Raw genomic sequence first — 7,437 nt, forward strand, 5'->3', positions numbered from 1 at the left:
GCTGACATCGCACATGCAGTCATGTGACTCCAGAAGTGGCTAGGAGTAATAATAGTAAGATATAATAAATATGAATAATAAATAAATAATAAAATATAAATATAATAATAGATAAATATGAGGCTTTACTATCCAGCACCTTAAAACTGATGTTCATAACAAGGAATTTCAATTTTGTGTTGTTGTTTTTGTTGTTTAGTTTATTTGTTTTTTTGTTTTATTTTTTGAGACAGGGCTTCTTTGTGTAGCTCTGGCTGTCCTGGAACTTGCTCTGTAGACCAGGCTGGTCTTGAACTCACAGAGATCTACCACCTCTGCCTCCTGAGTGCTGAGATTAAAGGCATGCACCTCCAAGCCCAGCCTGGAATTTAAAACTTTGCCACGCATGCACATAGATTACATGATCACACAGCACAAGAATTACGTAGGATGTAAGGCCCTGGGATAACTAAGCATATTGCCACCGCATGTGTGGTCATGTAGCTGGGGTAGTGGCTAGGAATTCTAACACTGTTGAGGTCAGACTCCAGCCAATGGGAAGAGACACAGTTACTTCCCTAGAAAAAACCTAGTGTTCTTCTTGGCCCAATATTTTCCTTTTCCAAACACACCCTCTGTCTTGTAGCCCTGGCTGTCTTGAAACTTACTTTGAAGATCAGGCTAGTTCAAACTCAGAGATCCACCTGCCTGTCTCCCCAGTACTGGGATTAAAGATGTGTGCCAACACTATCCAACTTCAAATGCACACTCTTGATCAAGAGAAAAGTTCTGCTTTGTGGAGACACTTGAGTTGGAGTGGTGGTCTCTTTATGAACCAAAATGTTTGCTGTTGTTGTTGAGGCAGAGGCTCACTGTGCAGCTTTGGATGGCTTTGAACTCAGAGATCTACCTGCCTCAGCCAGCCCACTTACTGGAATGAAAGGCATGTGCTAGCATGCCTGGCCATGAACTTACTTCTAACACAGGACCTGAGTGAGATTCCCAGCACCCACATCAGGTTTCTCACAACTGCCTGTAACTCCAGCACCAGGGGGGCACTGTTGCAGGTTAGAGACTCAAAGCCCACTCAGTATGATCAAGTAAGTCCCAGTTGAGAGTCGGTATTAAGCTGACTGGCCTCTCCTAGAGAGAAGTACTTCTTACAGAGAAGTGCACTTTACAGGGAGCTTTTAAAGACAACGAACACAGAAAAACTACCTCCTGGTTGGCAGTTACAGGAGGAAGTAAATCGAGCAAGCAGTTTAACAGAAGCCAAAAGCATGCAATTACCTGGGGCATTTCAAGCATTTCAACCTGGAGTTTCTAGAACAGGGTTGGGTACTTTCCCACAGAACTTTTCACAGGTGGGAGTAGAAAAGGGAGGCAGGAGGTGGGGTTCAGTTTCACTTTAAACCAAAAATGGTTCTGGTTGAGACAAGATGGAAGAACCTTTGCCCTGTCACAGACACCTGCAGTCACATGCACATACCCATAGACACACACACATATATATTAATTATGTTAATTAAATAATTAAAAATTATAAAATAAATCTTAAACTCTTAGAAAAAGGAAAGAAGGGGTGGGGGAAGAGAAGCATGAAGAGATAAAGATCTTATCTGAACTTTTAATTTTGGGGCCAGTGAGATAGCTCAGGAGCTAAATGGATTTGCCACCAAGCCTGGTGACTGAAGTCTGATTCCTGAAACCTGTCATGGAAAGAGAATCGACCCCCCAAAGCAGTCCTCTGACTTCCACCCACACTTCGGCATGCTTATGCTGCCCTTCCCATACACAGTAGAAAAAAATATATAACTTAAAACTTTACTCTTTTAAAGATTTCTTTATTTTATTTTTTGGTTTTTCAAGACAGAGGTTCTCTGTGTAGTTTTGGTGCCTGTCCTGGACCTCAGTCTGTAGACTAGGCTGGGCTTGAACTCACAGAGATCCACCTGACTGTCTCCCGAGTGCTGGGATTAAAGGCGTGCGCCGTCGTCGTCGTCGTCGTCGTCGTCGTCGTCGTCGTCGTCGTCGCCGCCGCCGCCGCCGCCGCCGCCGCCGCCGCCGCCGCCACCACCTGGTCAAGATTTCTTTATTTTTATGTATAAGAGTTTTTTGCTTGCATATATGTGTGCCTAGTGCCTGTAGCAGCTCCCAAACACCTGTAACTCCAATTCCAAGAGATCCAATGGCACATGTGGTCCACATAAACTCATACAGGCACATATGCATATACATACACATAAATAAAATAATAAATAAATCTTAGAAAGCCAGCACTGTGGGTCCACATTCTGCTATCCCCTTACTAGTCTTGGGCAGACAAAATTCTTTATCTCCATCATGAGACTTACACACAAAACAAAACACAGAAAGCCTAAGCTGGTGACAGGGTTAGGTCCTGGTCCAGCTCCTGTGCTTGGCAATGACACTGAGCAGACCCAGAGGATGGAGCTGATTGCCAGACCTGAGGCTGTTTGCTGATATTAATGACAGCCTTTAGAAAGATGAGGCTCTGGCATGGAAGGCCTGATGTGGCACTAACTGGCCGGGTGACTCTAACCTCTGTAGTGCGGGATCTTAACTCCTTTATACCAAGAACCTCCTGAGTAACTGGGGAAGCTGCTGTATTAGTCAGGGTTCTCTAGGGGAACAGAACTGATCGAATGAATCTATGTATAGCGAGAAAGGGAATTTATTGGACTGGCTTCCAGACTGTGGTCTACCTACTCCAACAATGGCTGTCTAGTAACGGAAAGTCCACAGGGCTGGATGTCTCAGCTGTCTTCAGTAGATGCCAGAATCCCCAAGTAGTCTCTACTGCCAGTGAAGGAATAGACTAGCTAGCAAGAGCAAGGGCAAGCAGCAGAGAGAGAGAGAGAGAGCATCCTTCTTCCATGTTCGTTATACAAGCTGCCAGGTGGAGTTATGGCTCAGATTAAAGATGAATCTTTCCACCTCTAAAGATCCACATTAAAAGAGGGTCTTCCTGAACTGGGCATTGCTGTGGGACGGTCTATATGTCAAATTGCTCTGATTGGTCAATAAATAAAACACTGGTTGGCCAGTGGCCAGGCAGGAAGTAGGTGGGACAAGGAGAGAGGAGAATTATGGGAAGCAGAAGGCTGAGGCAGAGAGACACTGCAGCCTCCGCCATGACCAGCAGCATGTGAAGACGCCGGTAAGCCACCAGTCATGTGGCAAGGTATAGATTTATAGAAATGGACTAATTTAAGCAATAAGAACAGTTAGCAAGAAGCCTGCCACGGCCATACAGTTTGTAAGCAATATAAGTCTCTGTGTTTACTTGTTTGGGTCTGAGCGGCTGTGGGACTGGCAGGTGACAAAGATTTGTCCTGACTGTGGGCAAGGCAGGAAAACTCAAGCTACAGGGCATGGTGGCACATGTGTTTAATCTCAGCACTTGGGAGGCAGAGGCAGTGGATCTCTGTGAGTTTGAGGCCAGCCTGGTCAACAAAGTGAGTTCTGGGACAGTGAAGGCTATTACACAGAGAACCCTGTCTCAAGAAAAAACAAACAAATAACAAAAAAGTGGGTCTTCCCACGTCAAATGATTTAATTAAGAACAAGTCCCCCAGCCACTTGGGTATAGTTAATTACAGATATAGTCAAGCTGACAACCAAGAATAGCCATAATAATAGAATAACTATAATAGTAAGAATAATTACTTGAGACCAGGGAAGCCAAAAAACAGTGATTTATTACTGTCAAAATTGTTGTAGTCAGGAAGGTAGGTTAATGGGTAAGAATACTTACTGAACAAGCATGAGGACCTGAGTTTGAATCCTAGAATACACATTAAAACAAAAAAAAAGGTCAGGGGCCTGGAGAGATGGCTCAATGCCTAAACACTGACTGCTCTTCTAGGGGACCCAGATTTGGTTTCCAGCACCCACACAGATGCTTACAACTGTCTATAACTCCAGTTTCATGGTATCTGTCACCCTCTTCTGGCCCCCATGGGTACTACACATGATATACAGACATACATACAGGCAAAATACCCATACATATGCAATAATAATAGCTGGGCATGGTGGTGCACGCCTTTAATCTCAGTACTCGGGAGGCAGAGGCAGCTAGATCTCCATGAATTCAAGGCAGCCTGGTCTACAGAGCAAGTTCCAGTACAGCCAGGAATACAGAGAAACCCTGTCTTGAAAAACCACCACCAACTATAATAACACTAATTTTTAAAAAGTCATGAATATAATGCATGTACCTATAATCCCAGCTTTAGGGGCAGAACAGCTAGATCCTGGAATCTCACTAGTCAGCCTGCCAGCCTTGCTAAAATGGCAAGTTTCCTGTTCAGTGAGAGACCCTCTCTCAAAGGAAGACACCCAACATCCTACTCTAGTCTCCACATATGCACACATACGCACATATGCATCTCTGTCTCTGTCTCGTCTCTGTCTCTGTCTCTCTCTCTCTCTCTCTCACACACACACACACACACACACACACACACACACACACACACGCCCACACACATATCCACATATCCTAGGCAGCTATGCTAACACATGCTAACACACCCAAGCACTCAGGAGCTGAAGCATAAGGATAAAAACTTCGAGACTGAGCAGGCATGGTGGCTCAGGCTGCTAATTCCAGTCACTAGGGAAACTGAGTCAGGACAATCTCAAGTTCAAGGCCAGCCTGGGCAACTTAGTGTGTATCTGAAAATACAAAGTAAAAAAGAGGCCTGGGATATCTCCCATTGGTGGAATATTTACTTAACATTTACAAGACCGAAAATGTAATCTCCAGTACCAAAACCAAAACAAAATAATTAAAAAAACAAAGGGAAAGAAGAACAACAAAATTCAGGTTGAGTGTGGTGCTGTACACCTATAATCTGAGGCTTCTGGCACGCCATCATATCACATGACCCTGTAGTTTGCTCATTGCTGTATTTCTTGTGGCAAGAGTGATGGTACAGAAAACATGCTCGGTAAAGTAAGTTAAGACTTACTTTATAGTAACAAAGGGTACAGCCAGGTACAGTGGTACACACCTTTAATCCCAACACTAGGGAGGCAAAGGCAGTCCTAGGAGTTCGAGGCCAGCCCGGTCTATACTGAAAGACCCTGTCTCAAAAAACCAAGAAAGGAAGGAAGGAAGGAAGGAAGGAAGGAAGGAAGGAAGGAAGGAAGGAAGGAAGGAAGGAAGGAAGGAAGAAGTGATTGGCAGATATTATAGTGAACAGTCACAACCAAAAAGCAGAAATGGGCCAGGCATGGTGGCCCACTTGGGACACAGAAGCAGGCTAATCTCTCTGAGTTCTGGGCCAGCCTGGTCTACATAGTGAGTTTCATGTTAGCCAGAGCTACAGAGAGCCCCTGTCTCAAAAAAACAAAACATGCCATGCCTCTGTAATCACCGGGGGTGGGGTGGGGGTGATGGTTCCTCTGTAATCCCTGCTCTTGGGAGACTGGGGATCCCCAGGGCAAGCTGGTTAGACTGACCAAACAGAGGAGCTCTGGGTTCAGACACAGACATATACACAAAAATGGTTTCAGCTCTGTTTATTTTATTGTATTGTATGGGTGTCTTGCTTGCATGTATGTTTGTGTGCAGTGTTGCATGCCTGGCGCCCTCCAAGGTCGGGAGAGAGTATTAGACGCCCTGGAAGGGAAGCTGCTTGTGACTATGAGCCGCCATGTGGATGTCGGGAACCAAACGCTGGTCCTCTGGTGGAAAAGCAAGCACTCCACCTCTGAGCCATCTCTGTGGTCACCCCACCCTACCCCACCCCACCCTAACCCCACACATACAGTAAAAGACAAACTCGGATCCCAGCTCTGCTGCTAACAGCTGTGTGTCCTGGGCAGCTCTGACCGTCAGCGTCACTGACCTCTCTACGCTGTCTGTAACCAAAAGGTCACTGAGTGCTTCTCACAGAGTGCAGGTACTAAGCAAATAGGTTGGAAAAGGACTCGGCAACTTGTGGGTGTTTCCTAGATGCGCACGATCTAGAAGGAGTGTCTTCTTCTTGTTGGCACAGAGCTCCTGGAAACTGCCTTTAGAGGGTGAGGCTCGTGTCCCCTCCCCTGACCTATTCTCAAAAAAAAGCGCAGAATCCACAGGGAGCCAGGGCTGCCAACCACAGGACCACTTTTTCCTGTCCACTATTTCCCTCTGAGGTGGAAAGCAGTTCCCTGGAATAAGTTACCCAGGGGCAGGGAAAGGAAAAAGCAGCAAACAGTGTTTTAACAGGGAGGGAGGTACACCATCACAGGCAGGAAAAGCCCACTTCGGGGCCTAGGTGCTGATGCAGAGGAGGATAGAATACAAACTTGGACTGCTTTCCGGGCCTTCCCTGGACCTGAATGTCCACCGTCCACCATTCCATCACACGTTTTTTTCTTGCTCACAAAATGGGCATTAAAAAAAAAAAAAAAAAAAAAAAAAAGGTGACCGTTTGAAAAATAGACCATGTAGAAAAAAGGGGTTGGGAGGGGATGTTTGGAATGGATCTCTAGCCAATGTATTCTTCCTATTACACCAGCCAGCTTCCAGAGTCAAGATGGGGAAGGACAGCCTGGATCACAGGCGATGCTTCCCCAGGGAAGGAGCTCGATTTTTGGATCACTAATGGAGACAGTTCTGTAGGGCAGCTTTGATCTCTTGCCCAGTGTGAGGCTGGAGACCAGCAAGCCAGGACTCCAAAGCAAATGATTCTTCAGCAGTCCCCAGCTGTCTTCCTACTAGGGCGTGTGCCTGAAAATCCAGGAGGGCCTCCCATCCAGTCTGGGCTGGTGCCCCGGCTGCCATGCCCTTGTCCTCAGTGACCAGGGGTCCTGCTTCCTCGCTCCTCCCTGCCCTGAACTGAGCTGAGCTGGGGGCCTGAACATCAGTAAGTGTGAAGCGAGTTGCTCACTGGTTCTTGTTGAGGGTTTGTTTTTGCCAAGCTGCCTGGTGGAGAAGATTGCATTTCTTGGCTATTTTTAAACCTGGGTTTGTGGAATTTGATTTGGAAAAGTGACAAGAAGACAAAATAGAAAGTCACGAGAGGCTGGTGGCCCTGGGCATCCTCTTGAGGAGACTAGATGATCCCTAGGGCTTCCTGGGACCCAGGGAGGTTAGGCATCAGAGGGCAGCAGAACCCGGGTTCTGGGTCAGCTCTGCAAAGCATGTGCCCCATATCTGTACCCCAAAGCCTCAGCTCTAGCACTTGGGGTTCCTGTAGGATTCAGCTGTGTGCTAGGAGATCCAGCCAAACTGGGTCCCAGGTTAATGTGGGGCTCGTGGATTAGACAGAACACTTGACAGTTGCAACATAATTACTACAAAAGCTTCAGAGGGAAGATGCAAAGATTGAAGGATGGACTCTAGCCTGGCAGAGTGATCCAAAGACTCCAGAAGGAAAAAAAAATGAGTGGGATGGGACTGGGGAAAGAACTCAGTCAATAAAGTGTTTGCCATGCAAG

This window comes from Peromyscus leucopus, chromosome 2 (assembly GCF_004664715.2).
Source record: "Peromyscus leucopus breed LL Stock chromosome 2, UCI_PerLeu_2.1, whole genome shotgun sequence".
NCBI classification, from domain to species: Eukaryota; Metazoa; Chordata; class Mammalia; order Rodentia; family Cricetidae; genus Peromyscus; species Peromyscus leucopus.